Here is a 17,792-nt window from a genome sequence, read left to right as displayed (position 1 = left end):
ATGAAGTTTTTGAAATTTCGGCAATATCTACAAAACACCTCCTACATACATCATCAAAGATCTCAAAAAAGAAGAAATTCTGGGAAAAATTTTATGAAAATGAGCAATGAAAATGTTCAGATTAAAGGTAAGTCGTTTTTTAAATTGAATTTCTATCGATCAGTCGTCATGAATTCTTTTAATATTCAGCTGGTTTCTAATGCTTCTTTTAATTGTTATCCGAATAATAGTCTTCGTTCCTTTACAAAATTTCTACCGGAACAAACACATCTAAGAGAAGAATGGGAGGTTGCTATTTCAGAAAAATCATACCCTTCATCGTACCAAAACGTTACAGAGGAAAAATTTACTTTCATAGATGGACGAGAAAGTCCTGAAGAAAAAAGAAAGATTTAGCCGATGCATATTGAACCTGGGTTGTATCCAAGTATTGTCGATTTAGTTATAGCCTTGAATGACAAAATTCGAAAAGGTATAGGCGCACAAAAATATGAATATAACGAAATTTATGTATTAGTAGATAAGATTACACAAAAAATTTCATTCATTTACCTGAGGATCATTCAGTGTTTTTAATTCAAAGTGCTGATTTGAGTAAAATTTTTGGCTGTGATTTAGAACAAAATCAGACAGGTGTTATAATGAAAGAAAAAAAGGCCACATTATCCTCAGTATTCTTACGACATTATGAGAAAAGATTCTCTAATGATTTATAGTGATATTATAGAATGTAATATAGTAGGCGATACAAAAACTCCTTTACTGCGTTGTACTCCTTTCATTTCCAAAGTAAAAAATGGAGACATACTATCTACAGGACAGTACATGAATTATCAATCATTTACATATCTAAAATTTAAAAAATAATTAAAAAACTCTTTCCACAGCATAAAAATTGAACTAAGGGATACTACAGGTGGAAAAAATTCATTTTGTGTCCGTAGGAATTACACGAGTTTTTCTCTTGTTTCGCAAGATTTCGGATTATAATTTTTGATTTATACTTCATACGAAATGGTTGCTCAAAGTTCAGCTAATTTTCCTATTTTTTGTGGACATGCTCTTGCACAAAATCTTGGGAGAACTGCAATTCCCTTTATAAAAACATATATAGTCTCAAGCTGCAAAAAGAATCGGAGCAGTTTAGTTTGAAGTTGCTGCTCCAGAGTTTGGAGAAGTTGTCAGTGGACGAAAAAAACTCAAAACATTTGCAAAAGATGTTGGAACAAAAACAGTTCGAAAACAGTTGGAAGGTGGAAAAAAGAAATCCAAGCATAGAACAAAACGAGCCATTTCTCGAAAAAGTATATCAAAATCCAGTCGCTCTCGCAAAGACATTTTTGATTAGATAAAATGAGTGTACATCAAAGTAGTAATTTTCGGTACGGAACTTTTACAAATTCTTCTTTGGAGATTTTTGATAAAGTCCTACCTTTGGAAACAATAATTTCATCATACATACAAGAAGTAATTCCAGTACTTCTCTAGATAAAAGCAGCATTGAGTTTAAATTTGAGACGGACCGTAATCTTTATTTGGATATGCGTGATATGCAGCTTAATTTAAAGCTTCAATTATTCAAACGAATTTTGTTTTTAAAAAAGAAAAAGCAGAACAAAAAGCAAAATCGGAGGAATACTTAGACGAGGAACCTCAACATCAATCTTACTTAACTTATGTAAACAATCTACTACATTCTCTATTCTCCAATTGTGAAGTTTATTTTAATAATACAATTGTTTACAACGCCAATAGATTATATCCTTGTAAAGCAAAAATATCGAACAAATTCAACTCGTCGGCAGTGAGTAATGAAGCAATACTTGCTTGTCACGGGTATTGTTTTGAAGAACATCCGGAAGCATTTGATATGTATCTGTTCACTGGTAGAGCAAATTCTTTAGGATCAGGGATAACTTTTTTACTTTATGGCAGGCTAGCCAATGACATGTTTTCTTGTGAAAAAAAAATTACTGCCAAAAACCAAAGTTCGAATTAAACTGTCTGAAAATCAAATTGTTTGTCTGAAAATTGTTGATTGTTCACTGTTTATGAGAAGAATTTTAGTAGCTGAACCTAATCATCAAAATTTGCAATGGAATCTGGAAAGGGAACCTGCTCATTACAATAACATGGAAACTATAGCAAGAATCTTTATCATTCCATCTCATCAAAACCAGTTTATTCAGGAAAATGTTTTCAATAAAACCCCAATCAGAAGGATAGCTGTTGCAATGAATACAAATTCGGCTGTTGTGGGATCTTTTCATGAAAACCCTTTCAATTATCAACAATTTCATTTGAGAGATCTTAGAATTATTCGGGGCGGAAGAGCAATTTTTTCATTAGATATCATTTATCCTTGTCGACCTTTTGTTACAAAAATGAAAGCAATGCAGTTTAACGAAGAATTTTCAGCTCTTCCTATGAAAGTTTTCGTAAAACCACTATATTCTAGCTTTCGACTTGACTTCATTACAGGATGCAGCTGAACAGTTGCATTATCCAGAACTTAGTGGAGAAAGCTTGAGATTAGAAATGTTTTTTTTTTTTCATTTTCCCCTTGGAGCAAATAACGGAAGTGATAATCTTGGGACAAACTCAGAACAGTCGCTAAAAATATTTAATTTTTTTGAGTTTTCAGATTCCTATAAACTTATTGTAACTTTTTTTTTGGACTTTTTTTGTTATTATCTTTGTACTATCTATTTTGTTGTTCTTCAGACTTCAGACCTAAAGCTCCAGAAAAAATAGAGAAGGAATGCTGTTTAGTTGGAAACCCGAGACACTTCTTCAACCTAGACTATAAAATAATGTTCAATAAAATTTGCCCATTACATAAGGCTTGTGTATGGGACTTTGTTGATTCAGTTCCTAAATGTGTGTAAGTCATTATTCTTTCTTTTTTTTTCAATCCTAAAGTACACTATCAAACTATCAATTTCCTTTTAGCTGTAAATCAGCCTACAATTGCAAAGATGGATTATTTTCACTTTTGCAATTTATTGAAAGAATTCCAGAGCTCAGGTTCAAGTATGGGATCATACCTTTCTGATACAGTACCTCAACTAACAAAACACTCTTTTGCAATTTTTACCTCAGTTCCAAGCAATGATAGAGGAGAAGCAGGATTACGATTGCTCGACTGGATAAAAACTACCACTTTGCTGATTCTTTGGAAAAAAAAGATCAACTTACCTCTTTTGACAAAAAAGTTTCGACGAATGGTTCCTCAAAAGCTACAAAAGACTGATAATTTGTGTGGATTTCACGCAATTTGTTCAGCATTTCTTCTTTTTAAATTCTTCCAGAAGAACTTGATAAATGTTCTTGATGTGTATGTTTTGATTTTTGTCAGTACTTTTATTTAAAAGTGCATTTTTTATTTGTAAGTGAAAGTTTTCGCAGTAATTTTACTATACGATGTAGTGAAATTTTTGGTTATTCATGTAATTTAATTCTTTATATTCCTTACTTTTTTTAAGAAAAGTATCTTAGCGACTAACCTTTTGATGAAATACGGAAAATTATGATGAAATATGGATGTTGTAGTCCCCCAATTGAAAGAATTAACGAAAGAGCAGATAAATTTACCAAAATTGAAACAAACTTCTAGTAAATTGTATGATTTTCTTAAAAGTTTACTCTGAGAAAGATAGAAAAGTTATCATACAAAAAAATCAGACCCAAAAAAACTTCGATACTATGTTTTTCTCAGTGTAAACTTTTACCGTGGCAGAGCAAATGACAAATTAGTATTTTGTCTGATACTTTTTTGGCAATTTTGGAAACGTCACAGAACTTTTTCAAGATTAAAGACAAAGTGATAGAAGAGAACTGAAATTAATCGTAGCAAGAAATATGACAGAAAAAAATAACTAGTTGAGGTAAAAACAAGAACTAGATAAAAACATCTGATTGGTCAAACCTTAAAATTTTTTGCATATTTTTATTTTGGTTCCAATGAAAACTTCATGCAATTTTGATTGGATGTAGTTCAATTTTCTATAAAAATTTAAGATTTTAATCTCTCAGAAAAGTGATTCACGCTTCATTAACTCTGTGGGGAACTGCTAATATGCATCTGTCATATGATTGTGGGATAACTATGTGAAAAAAGACAAAATAATTCATAAAATTAATAAGTATAATGAACCTGTCATCCGTTCTCAAGATAACCTGGGGAATAAAAGATTAAGTGGGATATAAAGGTAATCAACCGTGAGGAGCTGTCAAGATTCCCCTGATATCCCGTGGAGTAGAACACTTAACCTGTCAAAGATAATCCCCTCTTGACATTTTTCCCCAGATAACCTGAGGCAATATAAATGGGATGAAATAAGAATTTAAAAGATTCTTTCGAGAAAAAAAAATATTCTGTGATATTTTGGTTTATGATCCCATACTACAAATCAAAACTTAATTCTTGTCAAAAATTACCATCTGAAACCTACCATTCAGTTTATTAAAGATTTTTTAATATAAAATTTTCTTTTCAAGATAAAAATGTCATTGCAAGTAAAACTTAGAAAATTTTCAAACAGTTTTCTGAAACTTACCTTCTTAAACTTACCATAATGAATTTTTTTAAGACAAAATAAACCTTACATATCACAAATCGTACAAGTTAGCTAAGAAACGCAAGTATCGGCAAACTCGAGCTCAAAAAATTCGGCCGCCAAAAATTTTCTAAATCTTACCAGCTGAAACCTTACCATCTTAATACATAGGAATTAAATTCCCTATCTTAATATATTGGGAAATCTAATCCCTATCTTAATACATAGGTTGGTGACCGTATTCTCTATAGCCTATGTTAATACATGGGGTTCAGCAACCACCCCCCCCCCCTCCCTCCACTCTCCCTCACTCTTCTATTACTAAACATTTTTTTTTCAACGTTTGGTTGCTTGACTAGTCAGCTTAGACGAGCTTCAAAGGTTTGCGAGTCAATTTTTTGTCCAAATTTTTGTGATCTGACAAATTTTTTGGTGATTTATTATAAAAATTAGGTAAACATCAGTTTTTGTGCCTACCGAATTCAGTTCAGGTGTTTTTAAAAAATTACTGGACAGGGATGGGTTTCCAACCCACGCACGCAGAACATATTGAATAGCACTTCAACGCCTTCAACTGTCGGGCAACCTGTAAGATCAGAAGTCAATCATTGGTAAAATGAATCAAACCAATAATAAAATAAAGCAAAGTTGCTTCGCTTCAAATAGAATAGTTCTTCTGCTCAAAACGAAAAAAAGTATCAAATCAGGCCATTGTTCGATCAAAAATAGACTTGACGTCTGGGTTTAGAAAACATAACGACGAAATAAGCATTCTAGTCGTAGAACAGGATTAGTGCAAATCATTTTATAGAGCAAATCGTTTCGCTAAAATTTCTAAAAGTTTTTCTAAGCAACCTGTTAGAGCTTTGAAACTATCAAACAAATCAAAACAACAAATGAGGGAAACCTAATTTTGAATTGCTTCCAATGAAAAACGATAGTTTTTTATGGAACAACTCGGTTAAAAAAGTAACCTGAAGTTTTTCAAAACTCCATGCCTTGAATGGTTTGAAGAAAAAAAAACGTATAACATTGGCCATCCGATTTTCTTCATGAACAAACTTAACTTTTTTTTCAAATTTTGGTTGCTTGACTAGTCAGCTTAGACGAGCTTCAATGGTTTGCGAGCAGCTTCAATGGTTTGTCAGCTAATTTTCCTTTTTTTTGTGGACATGCTCTTGCACAAAATCTTGGGAGAACTGCAATTCCCTTTATAAAAACATATATAGTCTCAAGCTGCAAAAAGAATCGGAGCAGTTTAGTTTGAAGTTGCTGCTCCAGAGTTTGGAGAAGTTGTCAGTGGACGAAAAAAACTCAAAACATTTGCAAAAGATGTTGGAACAAAAACAGTTCGAAAACAGTTGGAAGGTGGAAAAAAGAAATCCAAGCATAGAACAAAAAGAGCCATTTCTCGAAAAAGTATTTCAAAATCCAGTCGCTCTCGCAAAGACATTTTTGATTAGATAAAATGAGTGTACATCAAAGTAGTAATTTTCGGTACGGAACTTTTACAAATTCTTCTTTGGAGATTTTTGATAAAGTCCTACCTTTGGAAACAATAATTTCATCATACATACAAGAAGTAATTCCAGTACTTCTCTAGATAAAAGCAGCATTGAGTTTAAATTTGAGACGGACCGTAATCTTTATTTGGATATGCGTGATATGCAGCTTAATTTAAAGCTTCAATTATTCAAACGAATTTTGTTTTTAAAAAAGAAAAAGCAGAACAAAAAGCAAAATCGGAGGAATACTTAGACGAGGAACCTCAACATCAATCTTACTTAACTTATGTAAACAATCTACTACATTCTCTATTCTCCAATTGTGAAGTTTATTTTAATAATACAATTGTTTACAACGCCAATAGATTATATCCTCGTAAAGCAAAAATATCGAACAAATTCAACTCGTCGGCAGTGAGTAATGAAGCAATACTTGCTTGTCACGGGTATTGTTTTGAAGAACATCCGGAAGCATTTGATATGTATCTGTTCACTGGTAGAGCAAATTCTTTAGGATCAGGGATAACTTTTTTACTTTATGGCAGGCTAGCCAATGACATGTTTACTTGTGAAAAAAAAATTACTGCCAAAAACCAAAGTTCGAATTAAACTGTCTGAAAATCCAATTGTTTGTCTGAAAATTGTTGATTGTTCACTGTTTATGAGAAGAATTTTAGTAGCTGAACCTAATCATCAAAATTTGCAATGGAATCTGGAAAGGGAACCTGCTCATTACAATAACATGGAAACTATAGCAAGAATCTTTATCATTCCATCTCGTCAAAACCAGTTTATTCAGGAAAATGTTTTCAATAAAACCCCAATCAGAAGAATAGCTGTTGCAATGAATACAAATTCGGCTGTTGTGGGATCTTTTCATGAAAACCCTTTCAATTATCAACAATTTCATTTGAGAGATCTTAGAATTATTCGGGGCGGAAGAGCAATTTGTTCATTAGATACCATTTATCCTTGTCGACCTTTTGTTACAAAAATGAAAGCAATGCAGTTTAACGAAGAATTTTCAGCTCTTCCTATGAAAGTTTTCGTAAAACCACTATATTCTAGCTTTCGACTTGACTTCATTACAGGATGCAGCTGAACAGTTGCATTATCCAGAACTTAGTGGAGAAAGCTTGAGATTAGAAATGTTTTTTTTTTTCATTTTCCCCTTGGAGCAAATAACGGAAGTGATAAACTTGGGACAAACTCAGAACAGTCGCTAAAAATATTTAATTTTTTTGAGTTTTCAGATTCCTATAAACTTATTGTAACTTTTTTTTTGGACTTTTTTTGTTATTATCTTTGTACTATCTATTTTGTTGTTCTTCAGACTTCAGACCTAAAGCTCCAGAAAAAATAGAGAAGGAATGCTGTTTAGTTGGAAACCCGAGACACTTCTTCAACCTAGACTATAAAATAATGTTCAATAAAATTTGCCCATTACATAAGGCTTGTGTATGGGACTTTGTTGATTCAGTTCCTAAATGTGTGTATTCTTTCTTTTTTTTTCAATCCTAAAGTACACTATCAAACTATCAATTTCCTTTTAGCTGTAAATCAGCCTACAATTGCAAAGATGGATAATTTTCACTTTTGCAATTTATTGAAAGAATTCCAGAGCTCAGGTTCAAGTATGGGATCATACCTTTCTGATACAGTACCTCAACTAACAAAACACTCTTTTGCAATTTTTACCTCAGTTCCAAGCAATGATAGAGGAGAAGCAGGATTACGATTGCTCGACTGGATAAAAATTACCACTTTGCTGATTCTTTGGAAAAAAAGATCAACTTACCTCTTTTGACAAAAAAATTTCGACGAATGGTTCCTCAAAAGCTACAAAAGACTGATAATTTGTGTGGATTTCACGCAATTTGTTCAGCATTTCTTCTTTTTAAATTCTTCCAGAAGAACTTGATAAATGTTCTTGATGTGTATGTTTTGATTTTTGTCAGTACTTTTATTTAAAAGTGCATTTTTTATTTGTAAGTGAAAGTTTTCGCAGTAATTTTACTATACGATGTAGTGAAATTTTTGGTTATTCATGTAATTTAATTCTTTATATTCCTTACTTTTTTTAAGAAAAGTATCTTAGCGACTAACCTTTTGATGAAATACGGAAAATTATGATGGAATATGGATGTTGTAGTCCCCCAATTGATAGAATTAACGAAAGAGCAGATAAATTTACCAAAATTGAAACAAACTTCTAGTAAATTGTATGATTTTCTTAAAAGTTTACTCTGAGAAAGATAGAAAAATTATCATACAAAAAAATCAGACCCAAAAAAACTTCGATACTATGTTTTTCTCAGTGTAAACTTTTACCGTGGCAGAGCAAATGACAAATTAGTGTTTTGTCTGATACTTTTTTGGCAATATTGGAAACGTCACAGAACTTTTTCAAGATTAAAGACAAAGTGATAGAAGAGAACTGAAATTAATCGTAGCAAGAAATATGACAGACAAAAATAACTAGTTGAGGTAAAAACAAGAACTAGATAAAAACATCTGATTGGTCAAAACTTAAAATTTTTTGCATATTTTTATTTTAGTTCCAATGAAAACTTCATGCAATTTTGATTGGATGTAGTTCAATTTTCTATAAAAATTTAAGATTTTAATCTCTCAGAAAAGTGATTCACGCTTCATTAACTCTGTGGGGAACTGCTAATATGCATCTGTCATATGATTGTGGGATAACTATGTGAAAAAAGACAAAATAATTCATAAAATTAATAAGTATAATGAACCTGTCATCCGTTCTCAAGATAACCTGGGGAATAAAAGATTAAGTGGGATATAAAGGTAATCAACCGTGAGGAGCTGTCAAGATTCCCCTGATATCCCGTGGAGTAGAACACTTAACCTGTCAAAGATAATCCCCTCTTGACATTTTTCCCCAGATAACCTGAGGCAATATAAATGGGATGAAATAAGAATTTAAAAGATTCTTTCGAGAAAAAAAAATATTCTGTGATATTTTGGTTTATGATCCCATACTACAAATCAAAACTTAATTCTTGTCAAAAATTACCATCTGAAACCTACCATTCAGTTTATTAAAGATTTTTTAATATAAAACTTTCTTTTCAAGATAAAAATGTCATTGCAAGTAAAACTTAGAAAATTTTCAAACAGTTTTCTGAAACTTACCTTCTTAAACTTACCATAATGAATTTTTTTAAGACAAAATAAACCTTACATATCACAAATCGTACAAGTTAGCTAAGAAACGCAAGTATCGGCAAACTCGAGCTCAAAAAATTCGGCCGCCAAAAATTTTCTAAATCTTACCAGCTGAAACCTTACCATCTTAATACATAGGAATTAAATTCCCTATCTTAATATATTGGGAAATCTAATCCCTATCTTAATACATAGGTTGGTGACCGTATTCTCTATAGCCTATGTTAATACATTCAGCAACCACCCCCCCCCCCCCCCCCTCCCTCCACTCTCCTTCACTCTTCTATTACTAAACATTTTTTTTTCAACGTTTGGTTGCTTGACTAGTCAGCTTAGACGAGCTTCAAAGGTTTGCGAGCCAATTTTTTGTCCAAATTTTTGTGATCTGACAAATTTTTTGGTGATTTATTAGTAAAATTAGGTAAACATCAGTTTTTGTGCCTACCGAATTCAGTTCAGGTGTTTTTAAAAAATTACTGGACAGGGATGGGTTTCCAACCCACGCACGCAGAACATATTGAATAGCACTTCAACGCCTTCAACTTTCGGGCAACCTGTAAGATCAGAAGTCAATCATTGGTAAAATGAATCAAACCAATAATAAAATAAAGCAAAGTTGCTTCGCTTCAAATAGAATAGTTCTTCTGCTCAAAACGAAAAAAAAGTATCAAATCAGGCCATTGTTCGATCAAAAATAGACTTGACGTCTGGGTTTAGAAAACATAACGACGAAATAAGCATTCTAGTCGTAGAACAGGATTAGTGCAAACCATTTTATAGAGCAAATCGTTTCGCTAAAATTTCTAAAAGTTTTTCTAAGCAACCTGTTAGAGCTTTGAAACTATCAAACAAATCAAAACAACAAATGAGGGAAACCTAATTTTGAATTGCTTCCAATGAAAAACGATAGTTTTTTATGGAACAACTCGGTTAAAAAAGTAACCTGAAAATTTTCAAAACTCCATGCCTTGAATGGTTTCAAGAAAAAAAAACGTATAACATTGGCCATCCGATTTTCTTCATGAACAAACTTAATTTTTTTTTTTCAAATTTTGGTTGCTTGACTAGTCAGCTTAGACGAGCTTCAATGGTTTGCGAGCCGATTCTTTGTCCAAATTTTTGTGATCTGACAAATTTTTTGGTGATTTATTAACAAAATTAGGTGAAAATCAGTTTTTGTGCCTACCACATTCAGTTCAGTTGTTTTTAGGAAATTACTGGATAGGGATGGGTTTCCAACCTACGCACGCAGAGCCTTTTGAAAAGCACTTCAACTCCTTCACATCTCGGGCAACCTGTATCACCAGAAGTCAGTCATTGATAAAATGAATCGAACCAATAAAAATCTAAAGGAAAGTTGATTCGCTTCAAATAGAATAAATTTTTTGCTCGAAACCAAAAAACGTATCAAATCAAGCCATTTTTCGGTCAAAAATAGACTTGAGGTCTGTTTATAGAAAGTACAACGAAGAAAAAAGTACTCTAGTCTTAGAACAGGACTAATCTATCAAAAGAAGCGAAACAAAAAAAATCGGGGAAGCCTAATTTAACATTGCTTCCGTTGAAAAACGATAATTTTTGGTGGAAAAACTCGATCAAAAAAGTAACCTTAAGTTATTCAAAACTCCATGCATTGAATCGTTTCAAAAGAAAACGTATAATATTGGCCGTCCGATTTTCTTCATGATTAAACTTAAAATATTTCAACGTTTGGTTGCTTGACTAGTCTGCTTAGTCAAACTTCAATGGTTTGCGAGCCAATTCTTTCTCCAAAATTTTTTTGATCTGTCTAATTTTTTGGTGTGTTATTAACAACATTAAGTAAATATCAGTTTTTCTGCTTACCGAACTCAGTTCAGGCGTTTTTAAAAACTTATTGCTAGAGATTGGATTCGGACCCACGAACGCAAAACATTTTGAATAGCACTTCAACGCCTCAACCTCTCGGGCAACCTATAAGACCAGAAGTCAATCATTGGTAAAATGAATCGCACCAATAAAAAATAAAGCAAAATTCCTTCGCTTCAACTAGAATAGTTTTTTTTGCTCAAAACAAAAAAAAACGTATCAGTTCAAGCCATTGCTCGGTCAAAAATAGGCTTGACGTCTGTGTATATAAAGTGTAGTCGCGAAATAAGCTCTCTAGTCTTACACTAAGACTAGTGCAAACCTTTGTATAGACCAAATCATGTCGCTAAATTTTCCAGTTTTTCTGAGCAACTTTTTAGAGCTTTGAAACTATCAAACTAAGCGAAACAAAAAAAAGGAAACCTATTTTGAATCGCTTCCGTCGAAAAACGATACGTTTTTGTGAAAAAACTCGGCCAAAAAAGTAACCTTAAGTTTTTCAAAAGTTCATGCCTATGGTTTCCATTGAAAAACGTATAAAGTTAGCCATCCAATTTTCTTCATGAACAAACTTAAATTTTTTAAACGCTTGGTTGCTTGACTAGTCTGCTTACACGAGCTTCAATGGTTTGCGAGCAGATTCTTCTTCAAATTTTTGTGATCTGACAAATTTTTGGTGATTTTTTAACCATAATCAGGTAAGCATCAGTTGTTGTGCCCACCGAAATCAATTCAGGTGTTTTTAAAAACTTACTGGACAGGGCTGGGTTTCGTACGCACGCACGCAGAACATATTGATAGCACTTCAACGCACTCACCTCTCGACCAGCCTGTAAGACCAGAGGTTAACCATTGGTAAATTGAGTCAAACCATTAAAATTTTAAAGCAAAATTGCTTCGCTTCAAATAGAATAGTTTTTTTATGCTCAAAACAAAAAAAAACGTATCAAATCAAGCCATTGTTTGATCAAAAATGGACTTGACGTCTTTGTACAAAAAAATGTTATGACAAAGTTAGCACACTAGTTTTAGAACAGGACTAGCGCAAAGCTTTTTAAAGACCAACTCGTTTCGCTGAAATTTCCAGTTTTTCTAAACAACCTGATAGAGTTTTGAAACTATCAAACGGTGCGAAACAAAAACTTAATGAAAACCTAAATTTATAATGGTTCCGCTGAAAAAAGATAGTTGTATGTGGAAAAACTCAGCCAAAAAAGTAACCTGAATTTTTTCAAAAGTCCATGCCTTGAGTGGTTTCAATAGAAAAACGTATAACATTGGCCATCCGACTTTCTTCATGAACAAACTTAAAACTTTTCAACATTTGGTTGCTTGACTAGTCTGATTAGACGATCTTCAATATATTGCGAGCCGATTCTTTTTCCAGATTTTTGTGATCTGACAAACTTTTTGTTGAGTTATTAACAAAATTTGATAAATATCACTTTTTGTGCTTACAGAATTGAGTTCAGGTGTTTTTAAAAACTTATCGACAGGGATGAGATTCGGACTCACGCACGCAGATAAGATAAATTTGAATAGCACTTCGATGCCCTAAATTCTCGAGCAACCTGTAAGACCAGAAGTCAGTAATTGCTAAAAAGAATCGAACCAATAAAAAACTAAAGCAAAGTTGCTTCGATTTTAATAGAAAGTTTTTTTTGCTCAAAACAAAAAACTTATCAAATCAAGCCATTGCTCGATCAAAAATAGACTTGACGTATGTGTATAGTTTGAAAGCTGTAACAGGTTGCTTTGAAAAACTTGAACTTTCAGCGAAAGAATTTGGTCTGAAAAACGATTCGAACTAGTCTCGTTCTAGGACTAGAGTGCTAAATTCGTCATTACATTTGAAATAAACAGACGTCAAGTCTATCTTTGATCGAACAATGGTTTAATTTGATAGGTTTTTTTTGTTTTGAGCAAAAAAAAGTGTTCTATTTGAAGCGGACCATCTTTGATTTAAAATTTTATTGGTTCGATTCCATTAACAAACGAATGAACTCTGGTCAGCCAATATGGCCGAGTGGTAAAGGCGTTGGACTGCTTATCTAATACAGTCTGCTTGCGTGGGTTTGAGTCCCATCTCTGTCGATTTGTTTTTAAAAACAACTGAACTGATTTCGGTAAGCAAAACAATTGATGTTTACCTAATTTGTTATTAAATCACCGGGAAATTTCCAAAATCACAAAATTTTAGAGACAAAATTGGCTCGCAAACTTTCTAATTTCGCCTAAGCAGAATAGTCAAGCAATTGAACGTTGAAAAATTTTAAGTTTATTCATGAAGAAAATCGGTTCGCCAAAGTTATAAGTTTTTCTAGTGAAACCATTCAGGTAAAAAAATTTTGAAAAATTTCAGGTTACGTTTTTTTTGGCCCAGCTTTTTTCAAAAAGCATCATTTTTAAACGGAAGCAGATCAATATTAAAATTCCTTACTTTGCTGTTTGGCTTCCTCTGATAGTTTGAAAGCTGTAACAGGTTGCTTCAAATCTTTTTTTAGACCAAATCTTTTCGCCAAAATTTCAAGTTTTTCAAAGCAACCTGTTAGAGCTTTCAAACTATCAGAGGAAGCGAAACAAAAATTTATGAATTTTTTAAATCTGATCTGCTTCCATTTAAAAACGATGCTTTTTTGTGAAAAAACTGGGCCCAGAACGTAACTTGAAAATTTTTCAAAATTCCATTCCTTGAATGGTTTAGATAGAAAAACGTATAACATTGGCAACCGGTTTCCTTCATGGATAAACTTAAAATTTTTCAACGTTTAATTGCTTGACTATTCTGTTGAGACGAATTTGAAAAGTTTTCGAGCCAATTTTATCTCTAGACTTTTGTGATTTTGTAAATTTCCCGGTAAATTATTAACGAGTTAGGTAAACATCATTTGTTGTGCTTACGGAATTCAACTCAGATGTTTTTAAAAACTAATCGAAAGAGATCGGATTCAAACCCACGCAAGCATACTGTATTGGATGAGTAGTCAAACACATTAACCACTCGGCCACCTGGTCTGCCCAGAGTTCATTCGTTTGCTAATTGAATCGAACCAATAAAATTTTAAAGCAAAGATGCTCCGCTTCAAATAAAATACTTTTTTTTTGCTCAAAACAAAAAAAAAACCTATCAAATCAAACCATTGTTCGTTCAAAGATAGACTTGACGTCCGTGTATTTGAATTGTAATGACGAAATTAGCACTCTAGTCCTAGAACGAGTCTAGTTCAAATCGTTTTTCAGACCAAATCGTTTCGCTGAAATTTCATTTTTTTCAAAGCAACCTGTTACAGCTTTCAAACTATCAGAGGAAGCGAAACAAAAATTTAAGGATGTTTAATTTTGATCTGCTTCCAATTAAAAAAGATGATTTTTTGTGAAAAAACTGGGCCGAAAAAGTAACTTCAAATTTTTCAAAACTCCATTATTTGAATGGTTTCAATAGAATAACGTATAACATTGGCAGACCGATTTTTTTTTGATAAACTTAAATTTTTTCAACGTTTAATTGCTTGACTAATCTGCTTAGACGAATTTAAAAAGTTTTTGAGCCAATTTTGTCTCCAGAATTTTTTAATTAATTAAATTTCCCGATGATTTATTAATAATTTAGGTAAACATCAATCATTGTACTTACCGAATTCAGTTCAGAGGTTCTTAAAAACTAATCGACAGAGCTGGGATTCAAACCCACGCAAGCAGACTGTTTTGGATTAGCAATCCAACGCCTTAACCACTCGGCCACCTTGCCTGACCTGAATGCATTTGTTTGTTAATTGAATCGAACCAATAAAACTTTAAAGCAGAGATGATCCGCTTCAAGTAGAAAACTTTTTTTTTGCTCAAAACAAAAAAAAACTATAAATCAAACCATTATTCGATCAAAAATAGACTTAACGTCTGTGTACTTCAAACGCAATGACAAATTTAGCACTCTAGTCCTAGAACGAGACTAGTTCAAACCGTATTTCAGACCATATCGTTTCGCTGAAATTTCAAGTTTTTCAAAGCAACCTGTTACAGATTTCAAACTAACAGAGGAAGCGAAACAAAAATTTTAGTAAGTTTAAATTTTGATCTGCTTCCACTTAAAAAGGATGTTTGTTCGTGAAAAAAAAACTGGGCCAAGAAAGTAATTTAAAATTTTTCAAAATTCCATTCCTTGATTGGTTTAGATAAAAAATTGTAGCATTGGCCAACCGATTTTCCTCATGAATAAACTTAAAAGTTTTCGAGCCAATTTTATCTCTAGAAATTTGTGATTTTGTAAATTTTCCGGTGAATTATTAACAAATTAGGTAAACATCAATTTTTGTGCTTACCGAATTCAGTTCAGGTGTTTTTGAAAACTAAAAGTCAGAGATGAGATTCAAATCCACGCACGCAGATTGTATTGGATGATCAGTCCAACGCCTTAACCACTCGGCCACCATGTCTGAACAGCAGGCATTCGTTTGTTTATTGAATTGAATCAATAAAAGTTTGAAGCAAAGATGCTCCGCTTCAAATAGAGTAATACAAAAAAACCTATCAAATCAAACCATTGTTCGATCAAAAATAGACTTAACGTCTGTGAATTTGAATTGTAATGACGAATTTAGCACTCTCATCCTAGAACGAGACTAGTTCAAATCGTTTTTCAGACCAAATCATTTCGATGAAACTTCAAGTTTTTCAAAGCAACTTGTTACAGCTTTCGAACAACTCGAGCCAATTTTATCTCTAGAAATTTGTGATTTTGTAAATTTTCCGGTGAATTATTAACAAATTAGGTAAACATCAAATGTTGTGCTTACCGAATTCAGTTCAGGTGATTTTGAAAACTAATTGACAGAGATGGGACTCAAACCCACACGCGCAGTCTGTCTTGGAAGAGCAAACCAACACCTTAACCACTCGGGGGCCACCCTGTCAAAGTTTTTCAAAGCAACCTGTTACATCTTTCAAACTATCAGTAGAAGCGAAATGAAAATACAGAAAAACGTATTATATTGGCCAACCAATTTTCTTTTTGAAAAAAAAATAAACTTTGTCATTGTTTAATTGCTTGAATAGACAAATTTGAAAACTTTAAATTTTATCGGTAGAATTTTGTGATTCAGTAAATTTCCTGTTGAGTTATTAACAAACTAGGTAAACATCAATTTTTGTGGTTCCCGAATTCAGTTCAGGGGTTTTAAAAAAACTAATCGACAGAGATGAGATTCCAACCCACGCGAGCAAAACGTATAGGATCTGCAGTCAACCGCGTTAACCTCTCGGCAACCCTACCTAATCAGAGTTCATTCAATGGTAAATTGAATCGAAACAAAAAAAAATGAAGCAAAGATGCTTCACTTCAAATAGGATTTTTTTTGCTTAAAACAAAAAAATTGTCAAATCAAGCCATTTGTCGATCAAAAATAGACTTGACGTCTATGTATTTGAAATGTATTGACAATTTTAGCTTTCCAGTCCTAGAACAGGACTAGTTCGAATTGTTTTTTAGCCCAAATTGTTCCGCTGAAATTTCAAGTTTTGAAAAGCAACCTGTTATAGCTTTCAAACTATCAGAGGAAGCGAAACAAAAATTTAAGGAAAATTTAGTTTTGAAATGCTTCCATTGAAAAACGATGATGTTTTTGTGGAAAATTTCAGCCAAAAAAAACCTGAAGTTTTTCAAAACTCCATTCCTTGAGTGGTTTCATTAGAAAAAACGTATTACATTGGCCAACCGATTTTCTTCATGAATAAACTTAAAATTTTTCATCGTTTAATTGCTTGACTAGTCTGCTTAGACAAATTTGTAAAGTTTGCGAGCCAATTTTACTTTTACAGTTTTGTGATTTAGTTAACTTCCTGGTGAGTTATTGAAAAATTAGGTAAACATCTTACCTAAATATCTTAATTTTTTAAAAACTAATTGACAGAGCTGGGATTCAAACCCACGCACGCAGACTGAATTGCAAGAGCAGTCGAACACCTTAACCACTCGGCCACTCTGTCTGACAAGAGTTCATTGGTTTGTTACTGAATCGAACCAATAAATTTTAAAGCAAAGATGCTTTGCTTCAAATAGGATGTTTTTTTTGCTCAAAACAAAAAAAAACATCAAATCAAACCATTGTTCGATCAAAGATAGACTTGAGGTCTGTGTATTTGAAATGTAATGACGAATTAAGCACTCTAGTCCTAGAACAAGACTAGTTCAAGTAGTTTTTCAGACCAAATCGTTTCGCCAGAGAAACAATAAAAAAACTGAAGCAAAAATGCTTCGCTTCAAATAGAATATTTTTTTTGCTCAAAATAAAAAACCTATCAAATCAATCCGTAGTTCGATCAAAAATAGACTTGAAGTCTATGTATTTGAAATGTTATGACGAACTTCGCTTTCTAGTCCTAGAATAGGACTAGATCAAAATTTTTTTCTAGCCCAAATTGTTTCGCTGAAATTTCAAGTTTTTAAAAGCAACCTGTTACAGCTTTCAAACTATCAAAGGAAGCGAAACAAAAATTTAAGGAAAACTTAGTTTTGAAATTCTTCCATTGAGAAACGATAAGTTTTTTGTGGAAAAACTCGGCCAAAAAAAACCTGAAATTTTTCAAAATTCCCTTGCTTGAATGGGTTTATTAGAAAAACGTATAACATTGGCCAACCGATTTTCTTTATGAATAAACTTAAAATTTTTCGTTGTTTAATTGCTTGAATAGT

General features: G+C 32.6%; 1 non-coding gene across 1 annotated transcript; it reads right to left on the bottom strand.

The window, feature by feature from the left end:
- Positions 1-14,770: 14,770 nt before the first annotated feature.
- Trnas-gcu (transfer RNA serine (anticodon GCU)) lies at positions 14,771-14,852 on the bottom strand. Its single transcript has one exon. It is a non-coding gene; the product is annotated as a tRNA-Ser (tRNA).
- Between the last annotated feature and the right edge of the window lie 2,940 nt (positions 14,853-17,792).

The sequence above is a fragment of the Symsagittifera roscoffensis genome, chromosome 1 (genome assembly GCF_963678635.1).
Source record: "Symsagittifera roscoffensis chromosome 1, txSymRosc1.1, whole genome shotgun sequence".
Taxonomy (NCBI): Eukaryota; Metazoa; Xenacoelomorpha; order Acoela; family Convolutidae; genus Symsagittifera; species Symsagittifera roscoffensis.
Note: the sequence above shows the minus strand (reverse complement) of the source record. Positions and strands in the feature narration are given on the sequence as shown.